The 22,856-nt window shown below is 40.0% G+C and overlaps 1 long non-coding RNA gene across 1 annotated transcript; it reads left to right on the forward strand.

Moving 5' to 3' along the window:
* Positions 1–12,634: 12,634 nt before the first annotated feature.
* Positions 12,635–21,654, forward strand: LOC139704575 (uncharacterized). Its single transcript, XR_011706449.1, has 2 exons — positions 12,635–12,823; positions 21,023–21,654. It is a non-coding gene; the product is annotated as an uncharacterized lncRNA (long non-coding RNA).
* The last annotated feature ends 1,202 nt before the right edge of the window (positions 21,655–22,856 follow it).

Genomic DNA, 22,856 nt, shown 5'->3' on the forward strand with positions numbered 1-22,856 from the left:
ATGTGAGGAGAGACATCAGCTGGTCCTTTGACATTTGAAAATCAGTCAGCATTCTTCCTTGTTTCCATGGTGACATGATTGACAATAAAACTTTGGTTCCAGACCAACTCACAGACATGCTTTTCTATAAGCGTCAGTATCAGCAACTTGACTCCATCTTCATTCCCTCCCCAATACTAGCATAGTATAAGTCACCTGAGGAAGATCCCATATCCAATCTGCTCTGCGAACTTCATACTCTCTAATATTCACCATGAGTTACTCATATGTTTGCTTTGGGCTTTGGAGATCTGCATTTTGTATGTCCAAAGACCTGGCTCTGCCTGTGAGGGATGAGAAGAAAAAGCAAACTAACTGTGAAACAATTTAATTGAGGTAAGATCAAGAGTCTGAAGATAACAGAAATATCCTGTGCAAAGATGTGGCTGCTATATGGCAAATCATTCTGATGCTGTAACCTGGCAGACTCAGGTTAGGAATTTGTTATGTGCTGTCTGAATTTGGGCAAGTGGAATGGTCACAGTGAGGCTAGAACTTTTCTCCTCAATGGGATAAGGGTTACCATTAAATAATGCATGCATAATATTTAGCATAATCTTGGAAGGATGTAACCATTTGATAATAATAAAGTCTTGTGGGTGGTTAGGCATGTAACCTGTGGATTCACAAATGCCATGCTCAGTTTTTATAGATACAATTGAGTCTTTGCAGCATCAGGCCCCTGGATGCCCCCCGCCTCCATCCTTGACAGAAGTGAGCAAAGGAGTGCTGGCCCAAGAAGTAGAAGACGATGATGGGTTGGAGACAGCTAGCTCTCCTGGTGGATGTACCTGGAGAAATGGAAGCATGAGCAATCATTGGGGTAGAGGTAAAGCAATGCCAACCTCAAATACCACCATATATATGAATGTCTCTTGGGAGTAACACTGATGCAACTTTCTACCTATCATAGATAAAAGAAGTAAGATTCTTGTGAGAGTCAATGTATCAAACCATCACAAGACCAATCACATTGGTTCAAAGGGAACATCATTCAAAGGGGAAAAAAAGGTAGACTGGCTCCTCTTTAGTATAGATTTTTACATGAGATGTTTTTGTGGCCTTAAATAAAATGTGTAAATAAGTTCATAGAGGAAAGGTTGGTCAGCAGAAAATACATAAACATTGGATGAAGGTTTATAGGAAACAAATGTTGAAAGAATCTACCTATAAACAATCTGAGGACTATGGCCATTGATTCTTTTTGAGTGATCCAAACTTTTCCTATGATTTCTATTTCGTGCCCTTCTGAGTAGGCTTCACATGATATTTTTATTATTTTTATTTACTCTGTGGAAATGAAATTCTCTAGGGAAGCCAAGGTTAACTGAAGAAATTTATATATGTATATATATATATATATATATATATATATATATATATATATATATATATCCTCAATTGCATTCTTGTGCATTGTTGTTCATTTGTTTATATATCTGGAACATGGGAGCTTAGCAATTGTGGATAGACAGGTTTACACTCTAAGAACTGATGAGATCGGATTTTTGATCCTACAAAGCTGTTGAACACAAGGTACAGTGAAATGGAATTTGACAGACATTTTTTGGCAGACAGCCAGCTGGAGAAAATGGGTGAGCCCCACTTTCATTCAAATTACAGGTTAAGACAGAAGATCCTCATAGACACTCAAAATCATGTTTTGAAAGTATCATCTAAAATCCTCAATAAATGATTCTCCCGTTGCTTTGTCCTACAGGGTATAGATTCATCATTCCTCTGTAATAACTAGACAATCAAAACTGTCTGTCTTGCCCTAGCCTCACCCCAGTGCCGCATCATCTGTGAGCAAACCACAAAATAATCTTGTTTAAGAAAAATAAATAAAAAGTGCTTGATCTATAAATCACATGGAAACCTGGCAGGACAGAGCATACCCAAACCCTAACTGAAAGCATAAATTATTCTCTTGGAGGTGTCCTCTATCTATTACAGCTTGAAAGCATTCTATGCTGTCAGATACAAATTTATTTTAGTACCACATAGCCATGACGTCACTTGGGAGCTCATGCCAACTCTCAGGTCACCACCGTAGCCATTCAGCAGCATTCCCCAGCCAAAGTTGCAGGAGCCCAGAGCAGGGGCTTGCTCATCAGGAGGGGATCTGCTTATTTTGTCTATGGTGATGGCAGAGTGAGTAGCCAGTGTGAAGAGGAGGGGATCAACAGCAAAGATGGGCCACATTATCTTTTAAGAAAGTGCTTTTAGTAGATGACTTAAAACGTTTACCCCAATCGGATAAAATTGACAACAATCGGTTGGCTATTTCACAATAGCTAGTAGAGAGGATTTTAAGTGTTCCCAGCACAAGAAATGGTAAATGTCTGAGGTGATGGATACACTTATCTGATCTGATTTGGTCATTATACATTGTATTTAGGTATTTAAATGCCATACTCTTCCCTATGAATATGTGTAATTATTATGTGTCAATTAAAAATAAAAATGCATTTTAAAAAAGAAAGTGCCTAGGAAGTACTTACCATGTGACTCTTTATTTATCCATATGCTTGTCTTGGCAAGACATAACACTCAGAAAATCCAGGTCATCAACAGACATTTTAAACAGTTTAGGGAAAGCAGACAATAAGCCCCAAAGAATGTCTGAAGTAGGGAATGGCTTAAACAAGAGCCATGAACACTGTGTCTGTTTTTTGTTTTTGTTTTTTTTTCAGAACCATGTAACTACTTGTCTATTGTGATTTTCTTGTGGGGCTTGGTACTCTTTTTGAGGTGATTTTTTTCTCTTCCTGAGGGCATCCTTCTACTTCTACCCACTCAAGCATCAGCAAGATGTGGGTCTGTGAAGAGGAGAGGGAGGTGACTGGGCAAAGAGAGCTGAGGCCAAAGAGTTCCTGGTTCTCATGTCCATAACCCTGAGTCCACAGGTCCAAGGATTTCATGAGGCTTGGGAAGGAGGTAGGAGGGGAAGAATTTTGTGTGGTGAAAGGCAAGTGCCTTGGGAGAAATAGGGTGGAGCAATGGAACTGGGGCAGGGGGCAGAGGAGAGAGAGAGAGAGAGAGAGAGAGAGAGAGAGAGAGAGAGAGAGAGAGAGAAGAGAAGAGAAGAGGGGAGGGGAGGGGAGGGGAGGGGAGAAGAGAAGAGAAGAGAAGAGAAAAGGAAGGGAGGGGTGGAGGGAGAGACAAGGGTAGTTCTTCCTGGTCTGGGAGGGAAGGAGATCCATCCAGGGGGAAAGGGACCAAGGGAAGTCCCTTCTTTGTAGCATGCTTGTAGGCAGCTTGATCCCAGGAAGGTGCATCTAGGTGGTCATAAGTTACTTCACAGAAGATTCTCTCTCTCTGCTGTGGCAATGCATATGAATGGGTCACAAAGGCAAGGGCAGGGGGCTTCAGTGAAAATCTTAGCATGTGGGTAACCATGTCCAAGAACCACTTTTGCCTCACCCCATGCACTTCTTTCAGCTATTTTATAGCACAAGATCCTAGAAACTGCCTATTCTAGTTGGTGAAACTCTGAGTTTAAATGAGATACATACTTAGACAAGCCAGTGGGATGAAATTCAAAGTTCAAATTAAGTTGGAGGTTGTGAATCAAGAGCTCCCTTATCAAAAACTTCTGAGTTCATGTTTCTTATGTCAAGAAAGAGTACTACATCCTAGTTTGTTTCTTTAAGATATAGGGAAGGATTAACATCTAGGGGGCCTAATTTAAGAGGATCCCAGGGATTTTAGACAGGGGCTTTGATGAGTTTCCTTTTGAAGAAACCTATTTGATAGGTAGTGAGGTATCTTCAAAGGTGTAGGCAACAGTACTATATGAGAGTTGAAATAGAAAGACTTTAATGAAAGGATCATTTAGAAGTGGGGATCAGGGATTTGGGAGCAAACTAGATGTGGTTAAGGTGCCTGGAGCCAGGAATGACAGCAAGTTGTGCTATTATCTTCAAGATCACGTGGATGGGAGTGAGAAATAGGATTACTGCAGCCTGATAAGATATGACTGATGGAGAAAGGTCAGCTGATGGGAGATGAAGTTGCAGATGATATATATATAGTCATCATCAGGACAAGGTACTAGAATAGGGAAGTGTTGGGAAGAAATACTCCCATTTCTTTCTACTCTTGACCTCCAAACTCGCTGATATTATCTATTGGTCAGACTCAACTGGAAATCTACAAGCTTGGTGTCAGCCTTCTGGTCTGCAGGGATCAGTCTGGGGCTCACAGCCTGGCAGAGAAGGTTGGGAATGAATCTGGGGTACAGGAAAAAATCTGATGAAGCTAGATGCTATAAGCCAGATGCATTATCCAAACCAATGTCCTCATTGTCAATGAATAATTGAAGAAGTTATGATCCTAAGCCATGGGACCAAAGTGGTGCTTCATGGAACAGGGAAGAAGAATGGATAAAAGGGCATCTGGAACAATTTCAGGATGGGCATAGGAGCTGGAATCCTAGCTTGAATTTGTGGGATCATTATATGATAGGGAGTCAGTGCATTTTCAGGGAAACTGGAACCATTTGGTTTTTCTTATGTGTTAAATTTGTAATAGTAGCATCTTAGTCTGTTTAAAAGCCACTTTAATGATGCTATAGTTTGTATCTGGAATGTTCTGTAAAGGCCCATATGTTAAAGGTTCGGTCCCCTGCTTGGTGCTGTTGGGAGGTAGTAGAAACTTTAAGAGGTGGATCCCAGCAGGTGGTCTTCATGGCACAGGGCATGCCTATGAAGGAATCATGAGAGCCCAGGCCCCTGCTTCTCTTTCTCTTGTGCTTCCCAGCATGAGGTGAATGGGCTGTTTTGCCACATGTTCCCCCAATGATGTGCTGCTATGGGCCCAAGACAATGGGGCCAATCAGACATGGACAGAAACCCCATATGGAGGCAAAACAAATGATTTTTATTTAAATAAACTGATTTATCTCAGGTGTTTGTTACAGTAATGGAAAGCTGATGAACACATATGACATGTAGTCCAAAATCCTGCAACTCTCACTTTTGTCCTCTGCTGAACTGTGGTTTGTCTCCCGTATCCCAGAGCTTGGCTTTCTCTTCTGGAAAGTGGAAATGGTAGGACAGATTAGTCAGAGAAAGGATAAGAGTGAGGAGGTGACAACTCCTAAACACAGGCCAGGGGTCTCTTCTTCTAGACTGCATCAATATGGCCAGTAGCTGGAGACTTCTGACCTAGTGTCTCTCTCTCTCTCACCACAAAGTAAATTTTCAGGACCTGGGACAGGAATACTCTGCCCAAAAGGCTCTGAGCTCACTTACGGGCCTATGTGAGTGTTGAAGGGTGATAAAAAAGCTTTTTGGTATTAGGTGTGGGTTTGAAAGAGATGAACAAGGTTGAGTAAAAACTTGGAAACAATGTTGGAAATAAGAACAATGTGCAATTAGGCTTTAAACTTTTCAAAGCATATTCTCTTACCCCATGTCTGACCTTTCAATTAATCTGCCCTCTAGGCAAATGGGAAGAGCCCTAGGTGGGGGCAGGACCTTTAAAGATGGGTCTATTCCATTTTGGTTGAGTACAGAGTAGCTTTTCCCAGGAAGTACTTGACCTTCCTAGAGAAACCCAGAGTACTAGTCTATAAAAAAAGTGTGGGACTGGAATTGAAAATAGGAAGGTGTGTGAATGTGTATTTCTTTAATGAACAGTTCAAATTTGAAAGCAACAAGCAGAAAAGCTGTGTGGGTCAGAGATAAGAGTTCCTAGTTGTATGCCAGGAACTCATGGGCAGTGAGCCTGATATCTGTAGTAAGAAGATTTCAACAGTGTTTGAGCACATCACTCTTCCTCTCCCTCGACATATGATGGAGGGGTCTGCTTGCCATGGGATGCAGGACTGTGGGGAAGTGGTGAGCATCTCTCTCTGTCTGAAGTTTTCCCCTCACATGTGCTCAGTGTCAAGCTCTGCTTCATCTGCTGTCAGCCCTGTTCACCCAGTCTCTCCTTTCTTGCTGTAAAAGAGAAGCTCCAATCTAAGTCTGGCCCATATTGATAAAGAACAGGCAAGACAGAACTGGATCCAGCCAGTCCAGGCCTTTACCAGCTGGGCAGCATGCCCATGTGCCTTTTGCATAAAGAGGATGGATCCAAAAATGCATGCAGATAGGCCAGGAGTGGGCAGGGAGACACCCCAGTGGGTGCAGGATTGAACATGAGGGTGCCTCTTCTTGATTCCTGACTTTATAACTTATGACCCAGGTCATGTCACAGTCTCTCTGAAACTTTAAAGATTTGCATCTTCATTTGAAAAATGGGAACAACAATATATTACAGCAACAGAAGGGATTGTTGGACAAATACTGAGTGCCTGAGTCATGCTGAATAGAGTTCTGGCTTCTGGAGATGCAGCAGAGGGCAGAGCCCTATGTCTTGTCTTTGCAGCCCTTTGTACCATGTACACTTTCCCTATGGTTTCAAATCAGGTGCAAAGAAGAGAACACACAGCACAGTTGAATTTGGGATCCCCAGAAGACTGTGTTGCAGTGTTGCCCCAGGTCAACAGCCTGGGGACTGACGGACTGACTGTTGACTGTTGATCTTCACAATCTCTCTCTCTCTCTCTCTCTCTCTCTCTCTCTCTCTCTCTCTCTCTCTCTCACACACACACACACACACACACACACACACTGTGAGGGTTCATTGTGATCTGGTGTCCTAGGAGCAGATCAGACAGTGAAAGCAGCCCCCTCCCAGGCATCTTGGGAGAGACTCAGGACCTGCCATCATCCCTCACTTCTCGGTTTTATTTTGACACTGTCCCAACTCTGGACCATTTTTAAGGAGAACTGAAAGGAAATTTGGTTAATTTGTAAACATAAAATGACCCAAGCCACTAAGGAGCAGAGATGGATTTGAAGGGGTCAGATCCTATCCTCTCCTGTGGTAGAGTCCGGAGTGTGTTAGACAGCTTTTTGAAACTGTGACCAAAATACCAAACAAGAACTATTTAGAGGAGGAAAAGTATATTTTGGGCTCACAATTTCAGAGGTCTAGTCTATGGTTGGAAAATTGCTCTAGATCTGAGGTGATGCAGAACATCATGGCAGGGTGCCGTGGAGGAAATCTGCTTTCTTGGTTCATGATAGTAACAATGGAGAGAGAGGGAAAGGGAAAAGGAGAGGGAAGAGGGGGAGGGAGAGAGAGAGAGAGGGAGAGAGAGAGAAGCGATGGAGAGAGAGAATGGAGGGAGGGATGGAGGGAAGAAGGGAGGGAGGGAGGAAGAGAGAGACAGAGAGACAGAGAGAGAATATCCAGGGACAAGATACAATCCCCCAGGGCATGACCCCAGTGACCTACTTCCTGCAGCTATGCCCAACCTGCCTAGAGTTATCACCCAGTAGTCCATTCAAATTATTGTTTTTGTGAAACTGGAGATTTAACTCAGGGGAACTTGAGATACATCCCCAGCCCCTCTTATTTTGAGATAAGATCTCATTAACTTGCTTGGTGCCTCACTAAGGTTGTGAGGCTGGACTTGAACTTGTGATCCTCCTGCCTCAAGTTGCTAGAATTATAGGTGTGTACTGCAGCACCCAGATCCTTTCAACTATTAATCCACACACTGGATTAACCCACTGATGAGTTTGCAGCTCTCATAATCCACTTGTTTTACATTTGAACATTCCTGCATTGGGGATCATGCTTTCAATACATGAAATTTTAGGGGGAGATTTCTAGATCCAAACCATAACATTGAGTCACAGAGAAGTGAGAAACTCAAGGCTTGGAGGTATCTTTAGGAAAAAAATGGGGTCCTCACTTTTAGGGTGGTCTGAAGCAGATTCCCTGTATGCCAAGTGGGCAGAAGTTCTAAGAGTAAGATCTGCGGACACACCTCAGGAATGATGGTGTTATAGACCATGTTGTCATTCTACTTTGTCTGTGTCTCCCCTGTGACCTCTCAAGAATTGTGCCACCCATTCACACAAGTTCCCTTTCATCTATTTCCCTTGTGAGGACTTCATAGCAAGGAGGTTATCATTCATGGGAAATCAGAACTTCAGATCCTGTGTCAGAATAATGCATGTCCTGGTTACTTGCAGCAGTATGACAAATTTTTCAAATTTAGTGGCTTAAAATATGAACCATTTTGTTGTATCTCATGATGCTGTGGGTGAGGAGTGCAAGCAGGCCTGGGCCAGGTGATTCTTCTGTTCCATGTGTTGCCTCCTCGGCTCACCTGATGGTATTCAGCTGGTGGTTAGGCTGCTCTGGTTGGTCTCATGGCTCCACTCACATGCCTATGCTTTGGTGGGAATAGCTGGAAGTGAGGCCTCTCAGGCTGGTTGACCTTCTTGCTCCAAGATGGACTTCTCCAAGGAGCTCTGTTCTGTTAGAATCTGTAGAGCTTCTCATGACCTAGCCCCAAAGACCCAGAACATCATTTCTACTACATTCAAGCAAACTGTCATGTCAGTGCAGATCTGTGGGGAAGGGAGGAGAATTTTGTCTTTCAACAACAGGTTGCCATGCAGGTTCTCAGAGGGGATGGATAGAGTGGCCACCTTCAAGGACCAGGGAGTTTAGGACCAGACAGATGTGAAGTCAAGTTCTGGGAACCTAAGGCAAGTTATCCAATTCCTATAAGATATCTTCATCATCTGTAAACTGGGAATAGTGACACCATATCCTTCAGGTGGTTGCTTAAATGGTCATATCTTTTCAATAGCTTATTTAAGGGATTTGGGCAGTGGGTTTGTGTACCAGATCCTGTGAGTAGGAGAATGTTGGTTTACTGTGTCACAGAATGACTCAGACATGGTTGGATGTAGCTGGGCTAGTGCTGGCTCCACTGTTTATAAGTATCTCAACTGCTCTGTACCTCAGTTTTCCTATCTGTAAAATGTAAATAATAGTAGTACTGACTTCATAGGCACATCATGATGATTGAATAAATCCTAAGTGCTCTTGCAGTGCTAACTATCATGACTGCTCAGTAGATGTCAGCAGCTATTATTATTCATATGAATTGTTTTGAATCAATTCAACAAAAAGCGAGACCCAGCTTTCTCTTTTGGTGCCCAAAAGAACTGAGACTCAAGGGAAATAAAAGTGTTTTCCTCAAGGTGACAATGCTAGGAAGATGTGAAGTTAAGTTCAGGCCAAGGTGACAAGAGGGAATAAGAGAGAATTGTGATTGTGATTTAGGGGTAGAAAATAGACTGTGAGTTGTTGGAGGATAGAAGAGAGCTGAAAAGAGGAGAGAAGGGTCACAAGTGAATCTAGGAAAGATACAGAGATGTGGGCAGGAGCAAGAGAGGGAAAACTCAGAAAGGTCATAAAACTGAAAGTGAGATTACAAGGTACAAAGGGAAATAAAGAGAGGGTGTGGTGTGGTGGTGCACACCTGAGATTCCAGCGATTCAGGAGGTAGAGGCAGGGGGATGGCAAGTACATGCCTCAGCAAATTAGCAAGACCCTGTCTCAAATAAAGAGTAAAAAGAAAAGGGCTGAGGATGAAGAATAAAAAGAAAAGGGCTGGGGATGTAGCTCAGAGGAAAAACACTCTTGGGTTCAATCCCCAGTACTGAGGGGGAAAAGGGAGAGGAAGATTATGGGAAGAGTTAGAAAATGTGGTGGGAAATGGTTAAGAGAGAAAAATTAGAAGAGATGTTTATAATACAATGTTTCTATAAAATAGAATTTGGCATAGGTTCTTTGGGACAATGTATCCAACTGTAACTCACATATATTAAGTTAACATTCATTCATTTACAAATGTTGCAGTTGGAGATGAATATAATTTCTTTAGAGAACCCAAGCAGCAAAGAGTTAGATTCTCTAGGAGATAATTAGGACAATAACAATAATTTTTAAAAGTCATGCACTAAAATTGACCCAGAATTAGAATAATAATGTGGGATCAGATGGCGCCATAGTTGGGATGTGACTCCAGTCTCATCTATTTAGCTGTCTGCCTGCAAGGCAGCTGGCAGCACATAAGGCTCTGAGCTCAGGACAACCAAAAGGGGAAACTTGTAAACACAGGATTGAGTGTGCATGAGGGGAGGTCTCTGCATTCCCATAAACACAGATACCCTTGCTGCTGGACCAGGAAGTTGCCAATTCAAATATATATGTGTACATGTACATGAACACACATACATACACACATGCACACATATGAATATATAAATGTATACACACAAATATATATGTATATATGCAAATTAATACATATGAACATACACACAACTATATACACAAATATGGGCAAAAATGTTATTGAGATGAACCCAGATAGCCAGGCTTGGTACTGCATGGCAGTGGGTTGGGAGGCTGAAGCAGGAGGATCACAGTTCAAAGCTAGTCTGAGCAACCTAGAAAGACCCTGTTTCAAGATGAAAATAAATTTAAGTGAAAAGAGCTGGGGATGTGGCTCAGTGGTTAAGTGCTCCTGGGTTCAATCCCAAGGGAGGAGAGAGAGAGAGAGAGAGAGAACTGAATACAACAATGGGCAGTTCTTGGAGAAGTACTTTCTTGAAGAACACTGGAATGGCCAATAGCATATAAACAGGAAGATGTTATGCTACACTAGTCCAAAAGGAAATGCAAATAAATATGTATATGAAATGCAAATATATTTGTGTATATATCCTATATACATGTATGTGAATTTAGTTGATGACCAGTGTGGTGACATTTTAACCAATTTTTGAAAAAGATGTGAAGCAAATTTTGATACACTCCCAATATGGATATAAACCTGTGAAACTACTTGGAAAAATGCTCGAAAATGTCTACCAAATCAGAACACACAAATAATCTATGACACAACAATTCCATTCCAGTAGTATGTACATGTCTGTACCAAAGACAAAGTATTTTTATAGTGGCATTTTTGTAATAACAAGAAATTAGAAACAACAAAATGCCTATCAATAATAGAATGAATGAATGTAGCTTGGCATATTTTGGTAGTGCAATACTATAGAACAACAAAATACCTTATTGTCAAAAGCCACATTTTGGATGAATCTCCTAGACAAAATATTAGTGCAAAGTATATGATGTATGATGCCATTTGTGTAAGTCAAGAAGATACAAAATGAATGTCTGATAATGGAGCCCAGGTAAGGGATACTATTGAAGGGGAAGGTTCATTGGGAGAAGGGCCTTGGGGAGGGTTTTTGTGCTGCTAGGATTGTTCCTTGTCAAATTCTGGACAAGTTTCTCCATGAGGAACTTCATCCAACTATGTGCATGCCCCTTTCTCCCTTATGTTACACTTTGCTGTAGTTCAGATTTTAAGTGTCCCCAAAGGTCTATGCAGGAAAGGCTCACTTCCCCACAGAGCTCTATTGGGACAGGGTGGAACTTTTAGGAGGCAGGGCCTGGAGTGTAGTCCTTAGGACGTAGAGTGCCTTTGAGGGGGATAGTGGAACCCCAGCCTCTTCTTCTTTCTCTCTTTTACTTCTGGGCCAGGAGGTGAGCAGATTTGCTCTACCATGTGCTTCTGTCATGATGTATGGTCCAATCACAGGTGCAAAAGCAATAGGGCCAGCTGACTATGGACTGGAACCTCCAAAAGTGTAAGCCAAAATAAACCTTTATTTTCATAAGTTGATAATCTCAGATATTTGTTATAGTAATGGAAAACTAACATACATTTTGATACAAAGCTTACTTTAAAATAGGAGAGTTGATGAATTTATTTTGATACAAATCAACTAATTAGGTTCTGTATTTTTGCTATGAACACCATAAAAATATTGTAATGGTCCCAGTTCATATCTGGATGGATATAGCTATATCAACAACTGAATTAATGTTTCATGTTAACTTGATTACTTGGTTAGGATGTGTGTTCTAGATTTTTTCCTGTGAAATGCTATCACATCACATTTTTGTTCATTTGTATTCAAATTGATTTTACAGGTTGGTTTTAAAAACATGACATCCATATTACCAGTTTGTTATCAAAATGATGTAACCATTACTACAAGTCTGCATTTGATATATTCTAGCATAAAAGCAAAAGAACCAGGCAACTTGGTTAGTCTTTACAGAATTTGATGGTAAATGCATCACTTACAGAGGAGACTCTGACCTGTGATGGCTCAACCTAGGATGGATGATATCTTTGAATTATGAGAGTGTAAAAGTGATATGCATTCAGTAGAAACTGAATTTTGAATTTTGCTCTTTTTCCAGGCTTGAAAATTGCCATACAATATTGTGTCATTATGTTGGCCAGAGACAGGAGCCACAGTCCCCCATTAGCCTAATGATTAGGAAGAAAACACACCAATACTCCTCGGTGTGCTGTGCTGTTAAGTTGGGCTGTTCTGTGGGTCAAGTATATTCAATGCATTTCTGACTTGTGATCTTTTTAGCTTACAATAGGCTTATTTTAAGAAAAATCTCTAATTAAAATAACTTAGAGATCTCTGGACTCTGTATCAGGTTACCTGAAATCTTTAGATGGTATTATGGTTTGGGTCTGAAAAGGCCCCCAAAGGCCATGTGCTAAAGACTTGGTTGCCAACCTGTGGTGCTATTAGGAGATTGTGGAACCTTCTGGAGAATGTAGGTCACTGGGGGAAGGGTTTGAAAAATATATTTGGTCTCCAGTTTCTCTCTCTTTCTGCTTTGCAGCTGCAATGAGGTGAGCAACTGCTTCTTCCACATGTTCCCATGGCCATGATGTTCTTCATTTCTACAGGCTCACAGCAATAAAGCCAACTGACCATGAACTGAAACCTTTGAAATTGTGAACCAAAATACATCTTTTCTCTTTTAAGTTGGCTTTCTTGGGTATTTTGTCACAGCAACAGAAATCACCCAGGTGGGAAAGTATTGAATTTATCTCATTTTCTTTTTTCTAATTCAATTCAATGAAGAAGAAAACTGTTAAGGTCTATTATGAATCGGCTCTTCTCAGTCCTCAAAATTGACAGGTTTCTGGGGACATATATAATCCCAGATATTTAAAAATCGTGGATTTTTCCCCCCAATATGTCTGAATGCATCTCACTTCCCTTAACTGTTGAGCCATGACTTCCCCAACCTATAACTTCCCTTCACTTGGACCTAGTTCTAGCCTGGCCAACCAAAGAGATAAATATTTGAAAGAATTTGGGATTTTTTATAACAAAGTTGATTGGAAAAATAAAAATAATCATAATGCTCACATGGATCCTAGATAAACTAAAGAATCATAAGAATGCCTCTTCCCCCATGATTTACACTTATCTTTGTCAAATCTTCCTTTGCAAAAAGGGAGAAAAAGATAAATAAATCAATAATTACAATAAATACAAATTCACCAAACTCACCAGTTAAGATTGTAAAGATTTTCAAATTAGACAATAAAATAAAATTTAGATCTATAATATTTGCAAGAGGCACCCCCAAGTCACAATTACATGAAAGAGTCAAAAGCAAGATAGTGGAAAAATCACACAAAACAATTACTAACCAAAAGAAACCTGGAGTAGCTATTGCAATACCAGGCTCAATGCAATTAAGGCAAAGGTATTAATAGGAAGAGGAAGGACCAAGACACAGCGGCAAAAGATTCAATTTGTCAAACAATATGTGTGTGCCTAAAATAGCCTCAAGATATATAAAAGAAAATTGTTAGAACTTAAAGGGTGACCAGTAGCCTGTGAGATTCCAATGAATCTCTTTACATTAATTATAGATCAGGCAGACAACCTAGTTAGCAAGAACATAGAACTTGAACAAAAGTCAGCAACCTTGACCGGTCACCCTTTACCTAAGAAAAATTTCACTTTTTTCTTTCAATTCTCTCATGTCCTTGTGGTATAGATGCAATCCTTATTATGACTATATACGCAAAAAATTCAAAACAAAGTATTAGCAAATTGGGTTAAATAGTTTATGAAGAAGAAATTAAATAGAGTTTATCTCTGGTATGAAAGGAAGATCTAATATTAGAAAACTCATAAAAAGTAATTTAGTACCTTAAAATTATAAGAAAAATATGGTCCTTTTAATAAATGAAGAAAAATTGAAAACACTTAATACATATTTACAATAATAACTCATTTAAAGTAGGAATAGAAGGTAAAATTTTAACCTAATAACAAGTCTTTATTGGGAAAAAAATTACAGGGAATGATATCATCACAAATGCTGGAATGTGAAAAGAATACACTTGAACATCAATCAGGATTGAGATAAGGATGCCCATGTACAACAAAGCTATTGGCAAAAGCCTAGAACCTAGCTAAGCCCCCCCCCCCCCCATCACCACTATAAGGAAAAACCTGGAATAGAGAGGTGTGTTCACACATTGGAATATCAATATTAATGAGCTACCGTGACACAGGATGATATCCATACTCCACAACTATGCAATGTGAAGTGATTTAGAGTAAGTCACAAACACATATATGGACATAAGGATTTTTTTTTTTTTTGAGGTGGGGGGGTGGGGAAGCCAACTGAGAAGAGTCACTTCTAGAATGGAAGCAGAGAGATGTCTATAGAATGGCTCCCCCATAGAATGACCATAACTAGTAAAATCATGTACAATCAATGACTCAAGTCTCTGGAAATTGCAAGGGAATCCAGTGAGTAAAGAAACATGCAATCAAGGCAGTCTGATGAAACTTGGTAAGAACTGAAGTTTATACTGGTTCCTTCCTCTATATCTTTCCTCTCCTGGGTCAGAGAGACAGAAAACTCCATTCTGCCAAAAGCACTGGGCTGCAAAATTGAGTCCAAAAAGCAAACTTGGATTGATCTTCACTGAGTGGTATTCCTTGTCTGAGAACAGCTAACATTTTAACATGTCAGCTGACATGTCTTAACTGTGCTCAGTGCTGGAGTGGGTCATGGACTGAGCTGTTAGCAAAAATATGGTCTGTAGAGAGCAGGGGCTCCTGGCAGGATCTCCCAGCTGCTAGTGCGAAGCACATTTCCTCTGATTTTGAAACCAAGGGAAAACCTGAATAAACCCTCCAGCATTCAATTGCTTTTAGTTTAAATTAACAATCACACAGCTGAGCCATATTTTATTTGCTTCCAGTAGCTTTGCTGTAAATAACATCTGTCGTGTGGGTCAGGCTGATAATGATTGCCTAGGTTATTTTTTGTACACTTGAGCTGCATTTGTTGAAACCACTGGCTCTTCACTTGGGACTGCACAGGCACCCAATGGGTCACCTTTTGATGTCAGAGGCCCACACTCCACCCTCAGTTCATGCTAACACCATTATGTTCTGAACCCAGATCCTATGAAAAGGCATAAAGACTGATTATGTGTACACTACTGATTACCTAACCTCCAGTCCCCTTCCCCAAGCCTTAAATTACCCTATTTCCTTATCTTAGAAATCTTTCTCCCGTCTCCATATTCAGCCATCTTGTAAGGATTTTTGCAAACTTATTTCAGCAATTTTCCCACTGTGGGGTGAGCAAAGCAGGCCTCGTTTGATAACAATTTCCACTGGATCAGAGGACAGCTACATGTCTCTCTCTCTCGCTCTCTCTCTCTCTCTCACACACACACACACACACACACACACACACACACACACAGGTTTTATGGAAATGTAAAAATCATCTTTCTCACCTTGGCAGAATGATAAACTTTGAAGGGGATTCTTTTGTGTAAGTGAAGTTGAGAAATGTGCTCACGAACTTTTGTGGCCTGTTATGTACTAGTCTCTAGTAACTTGTGTTTTAAATTTCAATGATCAGGGAAAATCTGTGAAAATATTCTAATGCAGTATTATTTCCGCTAAAGTTATATTTTGACTGTTTTTTTTTCCTGTTACTACAGGCTGCCCTTTTAAAGTGATGACAGAAATTTACTGCAATCCAGATTCCCCATAGCACTAACACATTGCTAGGGACCAGTGTGAAACCTTTTTATTGTCCTAATTGTCAGGATGATGGTGCAGGTTTTGGGTTTTGCCTTCCAGGTAGGATTTATCATTTGGTGTCTTATTGTGAAATTAAGGACATACATCAACTCTGAGAGATCTCTACGCCCTCTGATGGCCTTTGCCCAAGATGTTCTATTGCGCTGAGTCTACAAGAGAGAAAAATACCTCTTAAAGCTCTCAATTCTGGTATGTCTTTGGAGATGCCACAGAAAAGTTCAGGTAGACTCTACATTCTAGACAAAGCCCTGAGCATCAATTACCCCAAATCACCTAGGACTTTAACTCCTCAGAAACACCATTTTTAGAGAGAAAACAAAGTGGAAGAAAAATCCAGACCAATTAGGTTACCAATGACAAACTAGTTAATAAGTGTGATTAAAATTTTATTAAATTGAACCTTAACTAAGAAAAATAAACATGAAATGAAAATACTCTGAATTATATAGCTTATATGTAAAGGATTTGTTAGACATTTTCTAATCCTCAAAAACAATATGAAAAATGTACATGAGATTGGCAAGAGTTGTAAGGCTAAAAGAAATGTTTGAAGACAACTAAAAAGAAAGTTTATAGCAAACATGGCAGGAAAACAGACTTTTTCTATTCTTTCCATAAGGAATGAAATGATAAAAATCATCGTCAGGAGAGAGAGGGAACTACCAATCAGGCATCAAAGGATAGTAATTATAAAGGCTATCAGGAAGCTTTAGTTAACAGAAATATTATGGTATTTTTCTCAAATTCTTGATGTCTATTGTATATGTTGGCCTGTATAATTTGTTATGGTTTCTTTTTTCATTCTAAATAGTCTCTCCCTTAAAGAGGATGTACAGATTGAAGAAATGTCAGATTACTGACATTTTGGGCTCTGCCCTAGTTTTCAATCTATGATTGTACATTACAAATGAAAGAAAAGTCAGCCAAAGTAACCCCCTACTGACCTGTAATATAAGTTCATAAATAATATATATTTTAATATGAAAATAGGAAAAAGTGTTACTTGAATAAATGGACCATTTAACTTAAAAGTCATAGAAACAAAATGTATATTGCCTTTATTTCTCCCTGATTTTTCTGGGGCACCTACAAAAGAGATGACGTCTCCACACTCTAGGTGAAGGCCTTCTCGAGAATGGGTTGCCTGTGAGGCAGAACGTGGGATGAATATCACCCAGGTGACCTGTTCATATGCCCCCCAGCTGAAGACCTGGCACCTACCAGAGGACCAGAGGCCTAGGTCTCAGCAACCCTTCCTCAGCGCTGTCCTCACCTCTTTTCCTGTTAGGATGACTGAAGCATGAGGTCCTATTGATGCCCCAATGGTTATCTGTGCATTTAACTTGCAGGGCAACAACTCTTTCCTTCTGGTACCATGTTTCTGTGATCTAAGAAGGTCCCTGATTATCTCCAGGAGTCCCAAGGCATAGAACTGGGCTCTTCTGTTAACCCAATTCAGCACACTTAGCACACAGCCCAATTCATCAGGCTACCTTTAGGAACTCAGGAACTGATATGAAGGTTACTTAAACACTTGATTTACACAGTAGGTTATGTGAGTTTGAGTCCTAGTATCTACTTCTACTGTAGGGTAAGGAATTTAGTAACTTGTCATGACCAGGGCCTTACACCCTATGAGCAGCCCAGCATTGGACCAGAATCTACCTGCCAGAGGAGGATCCTGGGATGGGCTGCATCACCATCTCCATCTTTTCTCAGAGGCTTTGTTGCCAAAAACAGATAATAGGAAGGAGATCTTCCTGGTGGTTCTTCCAGATAGCCGACTGTCTAGAGTATCGTGGAGACCATCACCTGCCTCTGCATGAATGTGTTCTGCAAACTGAAAGTCTTGGGGCTATATAGATGGTCCTGATATTCCCTAGTCAACAACTTTGTAGGGATTCTTGGTCCCTGGACTCCTGTAGATGATATACTATCTCCTTCCATTGGTATATACAGTCATCCCTCTATGTCTGTGAGTTTTGTATCCATGAATCCTACCAATCTTGGATTGAAGATATTCTACAAATAAAATCTGCATTGAACATGTACAGTCTATTTTCTTTGTTATTATTTCCTAAACAATGTAGTATAATAATTATTTGATAGTATTTACATCATGTTAGGTATTATAGGAATCTAGAGACGATTTAAAGTATAGAGGAAGATGTGCATAAGTTACATGGAAATACTATGCCATTTTATATAAGGGACATCAGCATCCACAGATTTTGGTATCCTCAATGGATCCTGGAACCAATCTCCTGAAGATAGCGATAGACACTTGTTGTTGTATTTGTCTCAGGCAGTCTTTTCATACAGGATGTTTTAGGAGCAATAGAAAAATCAGAAGCTAGAACTCTCTTGGGCCTGCTTCCTAATAAAGGCTATGAGTAGTCACCCTTACATACCTCACTTTTCAGTAATTTCCAATACCAAAAACAAATTGTGCAAGATAAGTCAGCACTCTCTGGTTCCTACAGAAATCCTACTTACAGGGGTTTCCTTTGAAAGACTGGGTACTTGATTCCCTCCACCAGGGCATTGCTGACCACAAGGCAGAGGCTCATGAGTCCTGGGAACTATGCCTGGCCCATCAGCTGGGATGATCCTGGGGCCTTTGCATGGGGTATGGCTCTGTGGCTTATCCTGTCCATTGGTTATCTGATTGGAGGCACTCTTGCAGTCAAGGCTGCACTTCAGAGACAATCTCAACCCAAAGTCAGTATAGAATTAGCTTCTGTTGATCCAATCACAATGAAGAAAGCACCTGGCTTTATGGATTAATTCAGACCTGTGCCCTCATATTGGCAGAATACCATTGCTTAACTGAGTTACCAAAAGAGGGCATGGGACAGAACAAACATCCTCTGTTTGGGGTGCCCTGGGTCTGATCTCATGTCAGGGGATTTGGTTGAATGGATTGTTTTAAAATAATAGTAATTGCAATGATTAGCTGTGATTTCCTCAATGAAATCCTTACTGTAGCAGTTTTAGAAATGGTTCAAGAACCCTGGTTGAGGGGAGGAAGTGTCCTTGAGACACCTTCAGGTTTCTACAGCATCTTCCATTTCTTTTTTTATTTGTTCTCATTATTTATACATGGCAGTAGAATGCATTTTGACACATCATACATAAATGGAATATAGCTTCTCATTTTTCTAGTTGTTCATGATGTAAAATTTTACTAATCATGTAGCCATATATGTACATGGAGTAATAAAGTCCAATTCATTCTGCCATCCTTCCTACCTGCATACCCCTCTCCTTCCTTCACTCCCCTCTGACTAATCCAAAATAACTCTATTCTTTCCTAGCCCTCCCCTTATTGTGAATTAGCATCTACGTATCAGAGAAAACATTTGGCCTTTTTTTTTTGGGAGGGATTGGCTTATTTCACTTGATGTGATAGTCTCTACCTCCATCTGTTTGCTTGCAAATGCCATCATTTCATTCTTCTTTAAAGCTGAGTAATATTCCATTGTGTATATATACCACATTTTCTTCATCCATTCATCTGTTGAAGGACATCTAGCTTGGTTTCCATAGTTTAGCTACTGTGAGTTGAACTGCTATAAACATTGACGTGGCTGGTCACTATAGTATGCTGATTTTAAGCCCTTTGGGTATAAACTGAGGAGTGGGATAGCTGGGTCAAATGGTGGTTCTATTCCAAGTTTTCTGAGCAATCTCTATACCACTTTCCATAATGGTTACACCAATTTGCAGTTTCACCAACAAGTACAAGTGAACCTTTTCCCCCACATCCTCACCAACATTTGTTGTTGCTTGTATTCTTAAAAATTGCCATTCTGAGTAAAATGAGATGAAATCTTAATTTTTATTTGCATTTCTCTAATTGCTAGAGATGTTGAACACTTTTTCATGTATTTATTGATCAATTACATTTCTTTTTCTGTGAAGTGTCTGCTCAGTTCCTTAGCACATGTATTGATTGGGTTATTTGTTTTGTTGGTGTTAAGTTTTTTGAGTTCTCTATGTATGCTGGAGATTAATGCTGTATCTGAGGTACTTGTGGTAAAGGTTTTCTCCCATTCTGTAGCCTCTCTTTTTATGTTATTGATTGTTTCCTTTGCCGAGAAGAAGCTTTTTAGTTTGAATCCATCTTGATCTTATTTCCTGTACTTTAGGAATCTTGTTAAGGAAGTCAGATCCTAAGCTGACATGATGACGATTTAGGCCTACTTTTAAATCTATTAGATGCAGGGCCTCTGTTCTAGCACCTAAGTCTTTGATCCACTTTGAGTTGAGTTTCGTGCATGTGAGAGATAGAAGTTTAATTTCATTTTATTAAACATGGATTTCCAGTTTTACCAGAATCATTTGTTGAATAGGCTGTCATTTCTCCAGTGAATGCTTTTGGCATCTTTGTCTAGTATGAGATAATTGGGGATTAATCCAACAAAAGAGATAAAAGACCTTTACAATGAAAACTACAGAACACTAAAGAAAGATATAAAAGAAGACCTTAGAAAATGGAAAGATCTCCCATGCTCCTGGATAGGCAGAATTAATATTGTCAAAATGGCCTTATTACCAAAAGTGTTATACAGATATAATGCAATTCCTGTTAAAATCCCAATGACAGTCTTTATAGATTTAGATAAAGCAATCATGAAATTCAGTTGGAAAAATAAGGGATCCTGAATTGCCAAAGCAATCCTTAGCAAGAAGAGTGAAGCACAATACCAGACCTTAAACTATGCTTCAGAGCTATAGTAACACAAAACAGCATGGTACTGGCACCAAAATAGATATGTAGATCAATGGCACACCCAGAGACAAACACCATCCCTTTCTAACCCCCTTTCCCGTGAGAGGCTTGGCTTTGGGCTCAGATTTTAATCAAAGTGACATATCACAACAGACTTTGGGGAGAAGTGAATTGCAGAGTCTAACTCTCTTCTGTTACAGTAAGTGTAAGAAGAAGAGATTTACCGAAATGTAAAACAATATCAGTCTTCTTTCTTTTTAAATTCTGGACAATATAGTTATTGTTCATAAAAATATGGCATTTATGTTATTGTGTATTGCGTTAAGATGAGTTAATACACTCTTAAGACATTTTCTAGTTTTAATTGTTGACTAATATTTGCAAAACCTCTTAGGGTCCTCAATGATTTTGGAGATGGAAATGCTGCTGACCTGGGACTATTAGGTGCTGTTTCCCTGTCTTTCCTGAGCTTGCTGTGTGCCAGACCTGCTCATCTCCTTCACCTGTGATGTTTCTGCAGTAGGTGAAGATAATGATACGCAGTGCATTTCAACTACGATTATTGTTCATCGTTTGTTATTTACCACATGCCAATTGTTACATTAAACAGAAGAGGAAACTGAGGATCCAAGAATGGAACAAATGCCCAAGGTCACTAGCAAAAAGTGATACAGCTGAGATTCTAACCACAGTTTGTTTCATTCCAAAGGCAATGTCAAGCCATAATTCTGTTCACCTCCCTGATCTGTATGTCTTTTACCTAGAGATGTTGTACTCCCTGCATACTGTGGGGCACACTATTTCAACTCTGTAAATAATATGAAACTGAGTCCTAATGAAAGGACACATTTGAATTATTCTGGGAATTTAAGCATATGCTAGGAGGCATTTTTCTATCACACACTTCAATTGACTGTTTACAAGATATTTAAAATCAAGACTGAACGATGGAGGATTATGAATGTGAACTGAGGGTAGGAGATTAGATTTGTGCTCTACCAAATAAAATATGAAATTGAAAAGCTATTTAAAGATGTGGAACCTCTGCTGAATAGAATAACAAAGTCAATACTGGATGGGAATACCAAGATACTGTCTCAGAAATCTGGAGGAATGAGAAGCAGACCATACAATGAAATATCTACATTTCATCACTAAGAACTTATCAATTGCTTAACTGAGTAAATCAAAGTGCCCTTACCAAGTGCGGTGGTACAGGACTGTAATCCCATTGACTCAGGAGGCTGAGGCAGGAGGATCACAAGTTCAAGGCTACCTTGTCTCAAAAAAATAAAAAGAACTGGGGATATAGATCAGTAGTACAGACACCCCTTACCCTTACATCAAAGTGCCCTCAGGGAGAAATTGGCTTCCAAGTACTTTATTCACAGGATTATTGTGAGGATTACATGTACTAATGCCCATGAATTCCTCCATGTGTGGACCTGGAGAGTACCTACCAAGTAATGACAATTATTATTGTTACAAATAGTATTAATGTGAATATGCATAGCTTTAAGGACCTGCTTACCTGAACATATTTCTTCTAATTTCTATTGATTAACAAACTTGTATTTTAATGTATTTATTAATTAGCCTCTAACAGATTTAAGGTCAGATGAGCAAGCGTTTGACAGGAAAATGCCAATTCAAGGTGAGATCTCTACAACCAGCATCCTGGAGAAGTTCCTACTTCAATCATTAAAAGAAGAAACTCTCTACCCCAAGGTTCTGACATGGGTTGTGGGGGGAGGTAGATGGTGCTAGAGGTCCATCCTTGAATGAGGCAGACATCATCTTGGTTTCTGCTGTCACGGCACCTGTTACCTGATGGGGGTCCTTAAAGGATGACCACCACTAGGGAAAAAAAGTGGTGAGGTAAGTACAGGGTCCTGTTACATTTGAGGACATTTCCTGTCTTTTTATAACTATTTATGCTAATCCTTTGGGTACATGCCCCCATTCAAAGATGAGGCAGTACCACTTATGTGGTACATTATCCTCAGACCAGACATGCCTTCCTTTGCACATATTTTCAGACCTCCCAGATGCTGTGCTACCATATTGGCCAGAAAGGGAGGAAACTGAAGCCCCATTCAGATGGATGTCCTTGACTCTGTCATAATCCCTCATCTATCTAGGTTTCTCTTTGCCTCCTTCTCCTGGGGGCAACCCAAAGATAGTGTGCTAGAAACCTCAGGGCCCTGCCAGTTCTCTCCCACCTCTCC

The sequence above is a fragment of the Marmota flaviventris genome, chromosome 2, assembly GCF_047511675.1.
Source record: "Marmota flaviventris isolate mMarFla1 chromosome 2, mMarFla1.hap1, whole genome shotgun sequence".
Taxonomy (NCBI): Eukaryota; Metazoa; Chordata; class Mammalia; order Rodentia; family Sciuridae; genus Marmota; species Marmota flaviventris.